The 15397-nt window shown below is 39.1% G+C and overlaps 2 pseudogenes; one reads left to right on the top strand and one right to left on the bottom strand.

Annotated features, from left to right (window-relative positions):
- Positions 1-266: 266 nt before the first annotated feature.
- Positions 267-1400, bottom strand: LOC143412028 (ribosome production factor 2 homolog pseudogene; annotated as a pseudogene).
- Positions 1401-5709: 4309 nt separating this feature from the next.
- Positions 5710-9956, top strand: LOC143412027 (aldo-keto reductase family 1 member B10 pseudogene; annotated as a pseudogene).
- The last annotated feature ends 5441 nt before the right edge of the window (positions 9957-15397 follow it).

Genomic DNA, 15397 nt, shown 5'->3' with positions numbered 1-15397 from the left:
AGAGAGGAACAGAAATTCACAATGTCTCTGGGCAGTCTTACAGAGAAGAAATGTCCACTGGAAGTTCCTAGACACCAGATTATCCTACTCACTTGGCTGCGATGTGCAACACAGTCTACACACAGCCTACGGACAGATGGCTCTCAAGATAGTGAGTTATCATGTTATTAAAAATATATGATAAAATTGCAGGGGGGGTGGGGTGCTGAGGATTGAACCTCCTGCATGCTAGGCAAGTACTTTACCACTGAGCCACATCCCCAGCCCTATGATAATTCTTGTAAGAAACTGAATGGACTAAAGCTTGACAACTCCTTTAAAAGACCAGAATAAAACTGCAGTGGCTGGCTAAATTCCACTAACTTTTTTTCATTCTCTTTAATTTTTTTCTCCTGATCTTCTGTTATCCTTTCTACAGGTTGCTTTTTCAGCCCCTTCATTTTCCTAGTTTGTATTTTGCTTAGGTCTTGTTTCTGCGTGTGAATCCTTCCATAAGTTGTACTGAAAGTATCATGGGAGATATTTTTCTTTGTCTTTGGCTTGAGAGCTTTTGGCATTTTCATAGATAATTTATAAAGATCATCTGATGCCAGGTGTGTCCTCCTCAAAACCAGATCCAAAGAAGGGTAACCTCTCTTCTAATTCAATTTGTGGTATTCTGCAACCAGATTTCTTCAACAGCAACTTACAGCTTTGAAAGTAAATCTTGCTGTTCAGTAGAGTAAAGTGCAGAGTATACGCTAATCCATCCAGGAGAATATTTGATACTATGAGCCTCTGAAAAAGACAATAAGAAGACTTTTTAGTCTTCTGTAGTCTTCATTTGCATCAAAAGCATCACCAGCAAATATTAACATGGGTTTTTTTTACTCTCAGGACATCTTTGGGAGACACAAACTTCTCAATACCTCATTCAATCATATTCAGTACATAGTAGTGATACATGGGACCTATTCCTAGATTATTTGGCCGCTTCTTGTTATGGGAGCCAAACATGAATAAAGAACAATCTGTCTTCTTTGAAAAGAATTCCAGTGATGTCTGATTCTCAAATGATCTTGTAATGTTTTTCCACATTTTTAAGTACTTGTATCACTGTTGCATTTGCATTTCCCCATTTAAAGAGCAGGACATGGGCTGGGGATGTGGCTCAAGCGGTAGCGCGCTCACCTGGCATACGTGCAGCCCGGGTTCAATCCTCAGCACCACATACAAACAAAGATGTTGTGTCCGCCGAAAACTAATAAATAAGTAAATACTAAAAATTTTAAAAAGAAAAAAAAAGGAAAAAAAAAGAGCAGGACATTTTTAGTATTTTCACTGAGGTTTGGTTCTCTCTTCTTCAGGAATCTCTTGGCCATTTTTGTTTTGGGTTTTATAACTTGATCCAAGGTGTCCATGGCGACCACAGCCCCAGACTGGTGAAAGGTAGCAAACCATGCCTTTATACCAGATAGGTGCCTAGGTTGATGTTTGACAATAGAAATGACAATAAAATAATATTTAAGGATATATTCTAACCACTCTATTTAATCCTCATAGGAATCTTTTGAAGTAAATACTAATTTTTACCCCATTTTTCTGGTGAAGGAGTGGAGACACAGGTAAGCTTCACTAGTAACAGGCAGGAGAGATTTGAACCTCCAAAGGCTGGCTCCAAAACCACATCTCCCTTAAACCCAAAAGGGAAGAGATTGAAGTCTCTTTGCTTCCTGGAAGTTCGGGGAATCACTCCACACCCCAATTCCTACAAGATTATAAAGCTGAGACTTTGTCAAACAATAAAAGATACTGAGTGATCTATTCCACAGAGCAAGTCGGCACCTAGGTGTCAAGGCAGATAAAGGCCACCCAAATGATCCTTCCAAAGGTAAAAAATAAAACTCACTTTCATCAGTGATCTGTGTTTTCCACCTGGATGAGAACTATCTGGAAACTTTTTTAAACAATCATTTTTCATATGGCATTCACAAAACTTACAGCAAAAAGAGCTCATCTTAATTTGCACTATCCTTTAACTGAAACCTAGCATTTTCTTCAGTTACAAATGTTGGTGGCAAACTGCAACAGTAGTAGCAATTCCTGTGACTTTGTAACCAATTGAAATTACACCTATTTTTTATTGTGACTTTTTGCAGATATCAAAAAGATCCTTTATACTAGTCACTGCTTCGAAATTCCATTAGTTGCAAGACATACTGCTAAATCTTGTTTAGATAGTCATAAAGAAATGCCTGCATTGATAAGTGAGGAACACAATTTTCAATAATATTCTAATGATGTTTTAATATATTCAATGCATTGAAAAGCATCATTCTAAGAAGACATCTTTAAGCACAGAGAGGTTCAGATTGGATCTTTCCAATCTGAATGGATTCATGAGCAAGAGTCCAGTCACTCCCTTCCTGGGAGTCCTTCAAATGGATTGCTCTCCGCTCTTTCATAACCTTGACCCCTTTTGATTTCTGGCACCCTTTAGATATTGGTCTTATCCATTCCGCACAGTGGTTCCTACCATCCATTTTTAGGGTAGCTGTAGACCTTCCCAGAGGACTCCAAAAGAGCAGAGCAAACTTAAAGTCTTCCCCAAAAGTTTCACAACTCAGGCTTAGAAATCAATCCAGAATATATCTTGCTGTGAGAAGAGAGGAGAAAAGAATAGACCAGGTGTAAGGTGCTGCTTCTAGATCCTTCATTTCTTTGGTCTGTCCTTCCTTCTCCCCTCCTTCCCTCCTCTCCTCCTTTTATAGGTATCACACCAATTGCTTTTGTTCCTCCCCTTTATTCACAGAGCCTTACCCCAAAAGTCTCTTGCATATCTAAGCTCATCTCGGATCTTCTGGATGGATAAACTGGGAAAATACTCTTCTAAATTCACAATTCTTGCTGATATGTTAGAATCTTGGAGAAGTCTTATAGTAAAAAAAATATGTTTTTTTTAAACATTTTTACTACTCAGTGTTTTCCCAGGCTTATTTGACCATAAAATATTTTTTACCCCGAATTCATAAAACTATCGAGAGAAAATCATTGCCAAGATCGAATTCTCCCTACTTGCAGCTACCCTTCAAAACAGCTCAAAATGTCAGGAGGTTGAGAGTGCAGCAGCTTGTTCGCTCAGAGGTGCTGGCTTGATGCATGAAACAACTGGGCCCCAGTCTGTTCTGGCTCTTGATTCACCTCCGAGTGCAATTCACATTAGCGACTGTGATCCACAAAGCCATTCTGGCCCTTGGTTAAGTGAAGTCATTTGGATCTAAATGTTGCTTTTAATGGCTTCTAATTTTACTCATAAAATTTTTCAATCATAAAAATCTTCATTTTTAGTACCAAATTGGGAATTTTGTCAGCAAATCACTTGATCTACAGTCACTAAGGTGATTTCAAAGAGCCCCTTCCATCTGGCCGGTTTTCCTGCTCCCAGTCCTGCCAAGACCAGACCATAAACTCAGCTTTTCAATTTGGAACACAGGAGTTCGCTGCTTCCGAATTTAGTGCACATTCAGCTCATTCAATCTCTTGGTTCCCCTCTTATGTTAGGTACATGTGTGTCTCTCCTAGCTCACTAGATGGACATCCTTAAAAGGTGATATGTCATGAAAGTTTATGCCCGAAATTCATATGTTGGAATCTGAACATTAAACTAGTAGTGCATTAACAGATGGGGCCTTTGGGGAAATAAGTCCCTTTTGAGAAGTGATTAAGTCTGCCCTCATAAATAGAATTTGTGCCTTCATGGAAGAGACTTCCCAGAGCTGCCTGGCCTCCTTTCCCTTTCATCTGCCACATAAGGACACAGCATTCATTCCTTTTTGGTCTTCCATCCTTTCCATAATCATCATCTTCTTCTTTTTTTTTTTTTTCCTGTACTGGGTCTTGAACCCAGGGGCATTTAATCACTGAGCCACATCCCCAGCTCTTCTTTGTATTTTATTTAGAGACAGGGTCTAACTGAGTTGCTTAGGGCCTTGCTGCATCGCTGAGACTGGCCTCAAATTTATGATCCTCCTACCTCAGCCTTCTGAATTTCTGGGATTAGAGAGATGTGCTACCATGCCCAGCTCATCCTTTCTACCATCTGAGGGCATAGCATTGGCTCCTCTGGAAGACGTAGCAACAAGGCGCCATCTTGGAAGCAGAGCGCAGCCCTTATCAGACACCAAATCTGCTGGCACCTTGAAACTAGATTTTCTAGCCTCCAGAACTGAGAGAAACAAATCTCTATTACTTATGAATTACCAAATCTAAGATATTTTGTTATCGTAGCAGAAATTAACTAAGATGCTAAGAATTGTGGCAAAGTGCTTTGTGCCTAGTGCTTAGTTGAATGAAAGGAAGAAGGGGAGAGAGGAAAGGAAAGGGAGGGGAAGAGAGAAAAAGAAAAAGGGGAAGGAAGGAAGGTAGGAAAAAGCAAGAAGGGGAGGGAAAGATTATTCTGGCACAAATAAAAACTAAAAGATGGCCCTATGATTATACTTAATATTTGATCAAAATAGTATTTATGGTTTTTTTATGCCCAAATATATTTTACATACTATAATGAAAATTTATTTTTTCAAGTGTTCATAAGGCAAGGAGCTCAGGGAAACCAGGGAAATTAATAAAGTATAAGGGTCTGCTGCATTTTCATTAAGGAAACCCTGATTCAATTCATTTCTGTTGTGTTGTCTTTTGCAGTCTCCCAACCTAGTGGGTTGGAGAGTAATTAATTATGAATTAGACTGACAGCTATATTGACTTCTTGATATGCAAGAAGGAACATGTAACTAAATAATAACTTTTTTTAAAAATCCCTAGGTAAGGATAATGATCCATTAAAATATAAATTTAGAAAGCTAAAAAATTGAGTTCTTATCATCACTTTCAATTTTCTGCCTTTAAAAATTTATGGAAATTGTTTAAAATATAATATTATTTTTCATACCTCTGTGATTACATTTTAATGAAAATGCTATAATTAAGATATTGATAACACAGTTAGTCATACTCAATTATGCAATACTTTTTAGACAAATCAGAAAGCAAGAAGTTTAGTCCCTGATTTACAATGGTGTCTGTCTGGCAATCTCTGGTCCTAATTTCTAAACTTCTCTTAAAATATGTTATGCAACAACAGAAAAAAAAATAAAAACCAACAACTTCATAAAAATCTAGTATGAGGGATGATTCCAACTTAATATAAGTCCAATGGAATCGCAAACTAATTGGCCTGAACTGAAGAGAATAAGAACAGTGTTGTTCCCCATGTTCAGTACATGAGCATACACCATGGAGACGTGTGGGCAGCTGCTACTGTTGCACTGGAGTCTACTTTGGAGACCCTCAGGATGCTATTGGTCTCTCCTTTCCTTCATTGTATTCTGTCCCCCAATATCATCAGGTCCTCCCGTCCAAAGTCCAATTGGAGGCTACAATCACCATGTAATCAACTGGGCAGAAGAGCCGACAGAGGGCTAGTAGAGGCAGGTGCACCCTTCCAGGCATGGCCCCCCCATAACCCACCTCTTCTAGCCACAGCACACCTGCCTATAGTTACCACCCTGTCCGTCCATTCAAACTAGAATGGACCAAGTAGGTTACAGCTCTTATAATCTACACTTTACCCCTGAATACTCCCACATTTGCAGGAGCTTTGGGGGCACACCTCACATCACAACCACACAGATGGTTAAGTTTCTATGTCACAGCACATCAGACATTTGATCAAACATGACCGTGGGTGTATCTGTGAAGGTGTTTCTGGACAAGATGGATATTGAAATAGGTAGATTGAGTGAAGCAGATTGCCTTCCCTAATGTGGGGAAAGGGGACTCATCAATAGATTGGAGGTCTGAACAGAACAGGAAGACAGACCCTCCTGTGAGTGAGAGAGAATGTCTTCCACCTGAATGCTTCCGCTGGGACATTGGTCATTCCTGCCTTTGGACTTGAACAGAAGCATCAGCTCTTCTTGGGTCTTGAGGTTGCCAGCCTTCAGAATGCAATTTACGCCATCTGCTGTCCTGACTCTCAGGCCTTTGGACGTAGATTGGAACTATACCACCAGCTCTCCTGGGTCTCTAGTTTGCTGACTGCAGATCTTGGGACTTGTCAGCCTCCGTCATCAAATGAGCCAATTCCTTATAAATCTCTCTTACCTATTATATAGATGTGTGTGTGTGTGTGTGTGTGTGTGTGTGTGTGTCCTATTGGTTCTGTTTATCTGGAGCACTCTGACTACTACAAATAGCCTCTGAATCCCCTCTAGCCCACTGCTGTCCCTCCCTATTTCATTTTCCACAGAGCTTCCAGAATGTTCTCAGACTACACATCCAATCATGGTATCACCCTACCTCGAATACTCGAAAGGCTTTCCCATCCATCTGGGGAAGATATCCACATCCCCAAGAGGGCTGCCTGGTCGGCACAGAACCTCTCCGCCTGGCTTGAGCCACCCTAGGTTTCTTTTTTATCTGAATGCTCCAAGTTTTGTCCTAGCCCTGGAGGTGTGCACATTCCATTTCCTTTGCCTGAAATAGTTTTTCTTTCAACCAATATGACGCTAATTCGAATTCATCCTTCATTGCCTTGGCTTGGAGAAATTTCCCACATTTTCCCAACACAATTGCAGGACAAAGGTCCCATTATACATGGCATCCTGCATTTTCCTCTTTGAGCGAGCATACCACGAGACTAAAGGTTACCTGTGCAATGATTTGCTTGCTGTCTACTCTGCCGTCCCATTCCTGTCATCAGGGGGTATCTTCAGTGCTTCCAGGGAGTCCACATAGGAAGCCTCTCAGCAAATACTCCTTCACAAAAATTCATGAATATTCTATTTTTAAGAAACCTATATAAATAAAGTAACTCAGCTAAATATAAAAGAATATGCAAACACAACACTTTTTGCTAAAAATAAAAAGGAAATAATTTAAATACTGCAATGCCTCTCCCTTAGTATTAGATTTAATTACTGCATTTATGTTTAGTTTTTGAAAGCATAATATATTTATTTTAATAACCTGAATTAGCATCTTAATACATAAAAACCTGTGATCTCTAATAATTAGATTGCAGTGTAAAAACTATTTAATTTCTTCATATAATATGATGGGTGCCAGTGGGATTGGATAAGGGGCATGCAGGTACCAGTGGCACCAGAAAAGGAAGAGAGATAATAATGAAGGGAAATATTAATGAAGTAGTGAAGTTCCATCCTCAAGTGCTTCCAGGGAGAATGGAGGACACACCAACAGGGGTTCCTAGAGCTGACTAGGAAGGTTTTAAAGAGGGCTGGACTGCATTATACAGCTTAGAGACACATATTAGTGAAATAAGATTTTTAATGTCACTGAAGTTGTAACTTAGACTCCTGGGGAAATTTAGCTTCTCTATATAAAATACCAAAGCATCACAGTTGAGTAAATTTTATTTTTATCACTTCTGAATGACCTTAATACTTCCATGATTTTCATTGGTAAAGGCTAACAAGCCAGATACCTGGACCAAAGTTCCACTTCATCTTAGCTTCTACCTAGATCACATTTTTCCAATTTTATTACAAGAAACAGCTGAGCAGGTTGTAAAAATTGCTAACTCCTGGGTCCACCCTCCAGAGACTTCAATTCAAAGGGCCTGAGATAGATTCTGAGAATTTGCATGTCAACAAGCGGAAGGAGCATCTGAGGCAGTTGTCCTGTGTTCTAATATAGAACCTCTAAATAGACCTGTGATACCCATGCTTTAAAACGACCACACGTGAGATATTATGGTACCAAACTGAATAAATTAAGCATCAATTAAACCCACAAACACTCAGTGGTGGGATTCTTAGCCATCTTAATTTTCTCTAGTGCTTTTTTTTTTTTTTGTATATTTCCTGAGTTTTATGTCAGGATACAGACTTTTAAAACCTGAAAGCAATGTTTTAAAAATGATCAGTCTGTGCTACCTTATATTTAGCATATAGTCTACTCGTAACTAAACAACATGGAAAATAGTCCAAGGAAATACATTAAAATATTAGATATGGTCATATTCTTTGATGAAGAAAGAGATTTTTTTTCTTCCTTTGCTGTTTTATCACTTTAACCATTTTTTAAGGAAGAACGTTAACTTTATTTTTAAAAATAAAGATTGTTTTCTACCCAAAGAGTTATCTTTCCTTCTCAAACCATTTCATAAAGTACCTGACAGTTTTGACAGAAGTAATACCAAGTCTCCATTACAATTCCTGCTCAGGCACTGAAAATAAACCAAAGCAAAATTGTGAAGGCTGTGAAGTGGTTTTTATTTATGTGTGTCTCATCCTCCTCCTTGTGCTATATTCTCCCTCTTGCGCTGGCACACATTCTTCCATCTTATCCCATCCATCTTCTCAGGCATAGTGTTTTCCTACTTTTAAATCTCTTGCCCCTTTCCAAACAGACACCAAGTATTATCTCATTTAAATCTTGAAATTACTCTAACTCTCGAGAAAACCCACCTGCCCCAATCCCCTCACCTCTGCATTTCCTTTGGCAAAAACACTGAGGGGCTCAGAGCTTCATCTCCTAATGCAAACACTCACTGCCTGGCTACTACTGTTGGCTTTGATGCCTCAGGACTAATCCTATACCACCCCTTTTCTCTTGTTCGGTCCACAAGCAGCCCCCAACTCCCAGGTCACACATTATATGGTGTGTCCCAGTAATCCTACAGTTTTGCATATGCCTTTTCTATCCTTCCCTCCTATTCTTTCTCTCCTAAAATCCCACCATTCATCATGGCTCATTTCTCAGCACTAGCCACTAGATCTGAACCTCTCTCTCTAATAAATTTCAGTCAGTTCCCCTATAATGCAACATAGGTGTCACCAAAAGTCACCATGCTATCCAAAACTACCTTGTAAACACCAGAGAGTTTATGGGGGAGATAGCATCAGAGCACAACACTCAAAAACTTGGTTAGTGACACCGTTAAGAAAAAAAGATAGTAAACTGATGAAAAAACAGTAGCACAGTTTCATACATGTTAAATAAGTAAGAATCGTATCACAACACTAGACATCTATCTGCTGTCTTAGAGCTGCACCAACCGTGGCCACCTTTGGAGCTTAGCACCAAAGCTAAGATGTCAGTTTTGAGTCTGGGCAACTGGATGTCTCCCCCAGGCAAAGTCAAAGAACCTGTGAAGGTGGCTATCGATGCAGATATTGCCACATAGACTGTGCCTACATCTATCAGAATGAGAAGGAGGTGGGAGAAGCCATGCAAGAGAAGATTCAAGAGAAGGTGGTGAAGCGGGAGGACCTCTTTATTGTTAGCAAGTTGTGGGTGCGCCTTCTTTGAGAGAAACCTTCTGACGGAAGCCTGTTTGGAGGACCCTCAAGGGTCTGAAACTGGACTATCTGGGTGTCTATCTTTTTACTGGACTCAGGGATTTCAGTCTTGCAAGGACTTATTCCCCAAAGATGATAAAGGCCTCAACCTTGTCAGTAAACTAACATTCTTGGATGCCTGGAAGGTCATAGAGGAGCTGAGGATGAGGGATCGGTGAAAGCCCTTGGTGTGTCTACAACTTCAACCACTTCCACATTGGAAGGATCTTGAACAAATCTAGACTCAAATATAAACCAGTGACGAATCAGGTGGAGTGTCACCCATACCTCACCCAGGAGAAACTGATTCAGTACTGCCCCTCCAAGGGTTTACAGGCCTGCAGCCTCCTGGGCTCTCCAGACAGACCTTGGGCCAAACCAGAGGACTCTTCACTACTAGAGGACCTCCAGGTTAAGGAGACTGCTACAAAGCATGGATAAAATCCTCAGCCCAGGTTCCAGTCTGCTCCTAGATCCAGAGGAATGTGGTGGTGATCCTCACGTCCTGTGACACCAGAAGACATTGTCAAGAACTTTCAGGTCTTTGACTTCAGACTGAGTGATAAGGGCATGACAATGATAGACAGAAACTGGAGGGCCCACGTCCTGGCTGACTAGGCTCATTTGGTAGAATATTCCTTCAGTGCTAATTACTGAAGATGAATCTCCTGATGAGGCACCGGTGGATTCTTTCTCTTCACTGAAGTGGAACTCGCTCCCCCTGAGGTCTATATTAGCCAAGCATCAGCTGCTGGGCACATTCAGGAGCCACTTGTCAAAAGAAACTAACTTTATTTTTAGAACCACACACGCCAAACAAAACAGCTCCTCAGGAAAAACCCTCAGAGCCCAACTGCCACCACCGGCTTCCCACAAGCCACACCCCCAACCACCAGCCTCTCCACCTCCCACAATCCTCCTGCTCTTGAGGCCGATTGGCTGGGTCTCCAGGAAGGAGCCAAAAAAGTCCCCCAATGAGCAGCTCCGTGGCCTGAAAGGGCAGGGAAACAGCCCAATGAGCATCACCGCAGAGGAGCCAATCAGCTAGATGTTGCTGGGGCTGCTGTGAGCCAATCATCAGCTGGCAGTCTGAAAGTTTGCTGGGGCCCCTTCAGCTGTGGCTCTCAACAGCCAAGTTTATGTAAAATCATACTATGCCTGACCATGTTGTAAGGCAATGTTTAAAAAACATTTCTGATGGGGGGAGTACCAGGGATTGAACTCTGGGGCACTCAACCACTGAACTCCATCCCCAGCCCTATTTTGTATTTTATTTAGAGACAGGGTCTCACTGAGTCACTCAGGGAAGGGACTTGCTAAATTGCTAAGGCTGGGCTTTGAACTCTCAATTCTCTTGCCTCAGCCTCCCGAGTTGCTGGGATTATAGGCATGCACCACCGTGCCTTCTTTAAAAAAAATTTTTGTTGGTGCATTATAATCATAAATAGTGGGATTCATTGTGCCCTCATTGTACATGCATGCAACATTAGTTGCTCAATCTCCTTCCCAGAACCTTCCTTCCCTTTCCCTCCTCCCTCCCCCAAGCAACTTTTTTTTTTTTTTTTAGATCCATGTGATGAACCAGGAAAAGCCTTATCACAAGGAAGTACGATTCAGATAAACAAGTGGCTACTTCTGACTAAATGTTTGTTAAATGAAAGGATCTCTGCTAACATTGCGGCTGCAAAACTGAGAAGAATAAAAAGTAATAAAAGTTTTTTTTTTGAAAAAGGAGCATATTATAAGAATTATTGCACTCCACCTTGAAAAAGTAGGCCACAAGAAAGGCAAACCAGAACAATAAAGTGACTAGAAAACTCCTGAGACGATGGAGCATGATGTGGCATGCTTCTTAGCAAGCTAGGGATCAAAGAAGAAGTCAAAATGGAAATTAGAAAATGCCTTGAACTAAACAAAAATAAAAATATTCCAGCCAAAGCAGTCCTTAGTTACATAACTTTAGGCACCCAGTCATGCGCCACATAGCAATGTGGTCAACAACAGGCTACATATATCATGGCGAACCCATAAGATCCCATCACTTAGGGACTTTGCAGCTGTCAAGTTTGTAAAAGGTCACTCCACGATGGTCACCCAATGATGCAATCACCTAACAATGTGCTGCTTAAAATGTATCCTGGTGGTTAAGCGACACATGACTATATTAGAAAAGAAATATTCAAAGTTCAGTATGGGAAGCTTTCTGCCCAAGAAGCTAAAATCACAATAGTGGAGCAAACCACAGAAACTCAAAGAGGGAAACCACCGATGAAAGCAAAAACTCATGAAATAGGAAGAAGACAATGACAGAAAAAAAAATCCAAAGATTTTTGGATTGTTTTAAAATTACTAACATCAATAAGCTTTAGAAAGCAAAAAAAAAAAGTGTAAAATCAGCCATAGACAATATCAGGAATGAATGAAAGACTTCCAGTCTACATCCTATGACATGAAATAAATAGTAAAGGCACGACATGAAAAACTTTTTATCCATTCATTTGAGAAATTTCTTAGAAATGGACAAATTCCTTCAAAACATGATTTTGCAAAAGGGGCAAAGAAGGAATAAAAATTCGTATTTGTTAAAAGAAATTAAATGCTTACTTTAAAGAGAATTCTGCAACCCAAATTCACGGATGAATTCTACTAAACTTTTAAGGAAGTAGTAATTGCAATAGTGTACAAACTCTTTTGAGTATAAAGGGAGAGACAGTATTTCCTAATTTAGTTTATAAAATAAATATAACATTGCGAAAATGACATTACAAGAAAACCACAGACTAATATTCCTCATAAACAGAAACACAAAATCTTTAATAAAGTATAAGAAAACCAATTCAGCAACATGTAGAAAGGATAATACTTCAATACAAAGTGGGATTTACTCCAGGAATGCATAATTGGTTTAACATTAAAAAGCAAACTGTCTATTATAATGTGAATGTGTTCACTCCAAAATTTATGAGTCAGAAACTTCATCCCCAATGCAACAGGCTTCCTGGGAGATGCGTAGGTCACCAGGGTTCCACCTTCATGAGTGGATTAATGCTACTATAAAATGGGCTTGCAGAAATGGGTTCTATCTCTCTTACCTTCACCTTCTGCCCTGTGAGGATGCATAAGGGGGCCTTATGCAACTTGATCTTGGCTTTCTGGACCTCTAGAACTGTGAGAATAAATTTCTCTTCTTTTTAACTCTGGTGTGCGTGTGGGCAAGGAGGCATTCTGTTACAACAACAAAAAGAGACTAAAAGAGACCACATTAACAAAATAAGGGAGCAAAATACACAATTAACTTAGTAATTAAAGGAAAAATCTTTAATGAAAGTCAATAGTGGTTCATAGACAAAAACTAGTAATAGAAGCCAATAATAAAAGTGAATTTTCTCAACTGGATAAACATTCTATAAAGAACTAGCAGTTACTATCATTCCTAGTGATGGACTATTGAATGTCCTCCAGTTATTATATCCTCCTAAATTGAGAATATAATAATTGTATCCACTCTTAACCATGTACATTCAATATTAGACTAGTGGTTCTAGCCAGTACAAGAAGACCAAAAAAAAAAAAAAAAAGAGGTAAAAGTTATAATACTTGGGAAGAAAAAAATTGAAACTTTTATTTACAGATAGCATGGTTTTACAGATAAAAATCCAAAGTAATAAAAAAATATGTATTTATTATATTGAGTGTAATATGACTACAGAATACAAGGTCAAATCAATTGTATTTCTGTATGCCAGGATACACAAAAATCAACTGTAATTCTATATACAAGCAACAAACAATTGCAAATTAAATTTTAGAAAGCTACCATTTATAACAGCATCAATAACATTAAACACTTTTGAATAAATTTAATAAAAACCATGCAAAGTCCTCAAAACTAAAAATAATGCTGAGATAAAGGAGATATAATAAATGCAGAGATATACAATTTTTATGAAATGCAAACCTCAGTAGCATTAAGATTCAATTCTCCCTAAATTGATCTTTAGATTCAGTGCAAGTTCAACAGATGTTATGGGGGTTGAGGGGGTTATTAGTCAACTTTTCATTACTAAAATACCTAAGATAATCAACTATAAAGAAAAAAAGATTTATTTTGACTAAGAGTTTTGGAGGTTCAGTCCATGATAGACTGGTTCTGTTTCTTGGAGACTGTGGTGAGGCAGAAGCGTGTGGCAAAGCAAAACTCAGCTCATGGCCAGGGAGCAAAAACAGAGCCAAAAGGAGGCTAGGATCCCCTTCAAGGGCATACCCTCAAAGACCTGAAGGTCTCCCATGAGGCTGCACTTCTTAAAGTCTCATCCACCTCCCAACAGTGCTACCCCAGGGATCAAACCTTAAACACAGGGGCCTTTGGGGGAATAATTAAAATGCAAACTAAAGCAGGGAGAGAGTGGGATCATATTGCTGATGGGAATGTAAAATGGTACAATCTCTTTGAAAAATCTATTTGGCTATTTCTAATAATGCTAAGCATAGAGTTACCTATGATTCAGGAATTCTAGTCCTACTCAAAAGAAGCAAGTAAGTATATCCTTGAAAAGACTCCTCAAGGATCCTCATTAAAGCTTTATTCATAACAGATCAAAACTGAGAACAACTACTTGTCCATCAACAAAAGAATAGAAAAACCAATTAGGGTTTATTCACAGGGTAGAACACTACTCAGTGATTAAAAAAAAAAGAAAAGAAAAGAACAAATGACTAATATGTGTTACAATATAAATGAATCTCAATAACATTATTTATGGTGATTTGAAAAAAAAGTCAGATACAAAAAGTACACACTGTAATATTTCACTTATATGGAGCTCAAGAAAAAGCAACACTGTATAAATAGATTAAATAACAGGCCCAAAGCACAGTTAGATAGGAGGAATTGGTTCTAGTGATCTATAGCAGTAGAGTACCAAAAGTCAAAGACAATTGATTACATATTTTAAAATGCTAGAAAAAAGATTTCAAAGTTTCCCAACACCCAGAAATGGTAAATGTTTCAGGAGATAGAAATGTTAATTAGCCTGATTTGGTCAGGACACATTTTATACATGTATCAAATTATCATACTATACCCCCATAAATATGTACAAATATTACGGTTAATTAAAAGAATTTTAAAGAATAAGCAATTGCGTGAGCAATTTAATGAGACTCTGTCTCCACATAAAAAATTAAAAAGGGCTCAGTGGTAAAGTGCTTCTAGATTAAATCCTCAGTATGTGGCAAGAAACAAACAACAACAACAACAACAGCAAAAAAAAAAAAAAAAAAAAAACGTGAGGTCTGGATGTAGCTTAGTGGTATGAGAACTTGCCTAGCATGCAGAAGGCCCTGGATTTGATCCCAGCTCTCAAAACAAAGTCTGAGTCCATGTATAATTCTAGAGTCAAACATTCCGAACTAACTTCTACGTAGAATTCAATGTACATTAAAAAAATATATTAAGCTTTTCTTATTTGAAGCCTGTGGCTATAGCATTAAATCTCAACAATTATTTAGATCCTAATTCAGTATGAGATATTTTTCTTAGAGAAAGGGGATATTTTATCAATGACTTTGTGGAGCATCACTGTCCACAGTGATAATAAAAAGCTGAACTTCTTTTAGACATTTTGATATCACTCTACACTTCTCTACAGACAATGTATCTTCTGTGGCCTGTTCCTGGAGTTGATTGCTCCCACTGCCCTGCCCTGGGCATGCCACCGAACATCAGAGAAAATTTTTACTGTGCCCTTTCTGTCCTTTGACACTCACCCCATCCACCTGAGTATATCGAGAGCAAAATCAAAGCCTATTGGCAGTTTCCTCGCCCAGAACACTTGGTTCAAGGAATAGGCAGCATCTAGGAAAGAGGAGGGGATTGCAAAGAAAAAGTGGAATTACCTCCAGGCCTTGGGTGAGCATGCAGGAAAGATGTTCCAAGAACTGTGGACCATAGCCTCAAGAGGCAGTCTGTCTGATGATTTGGATAGAAAAGGGAAAGGAAATAGCAATTTCCATTCTGATTACAGAGGAGAACTCAGAAAATGAAAGGAGGAAAACAA

Source organism: Callospermophilus lateralis, chromosome 13 (assembly GCF_048772815.1).
Source record: "Callospermophilus lateralis isolate mCalLat2 chromosome 13, mCalLat2.hap1, whole genome shotgun sequence".
NCBI classification, from domain to species: Eukaryota; Metazoa; Chordata; class Mammalia; order Rodentia; family Sciuridae; genus Callospermophilus; species Callospermophilus lateralis.
The sequence above is the reverse complement of the archived record's forward strand: the minus strand, read 5'-3'. Positions and strand labels throughout refer to the sequence as shown.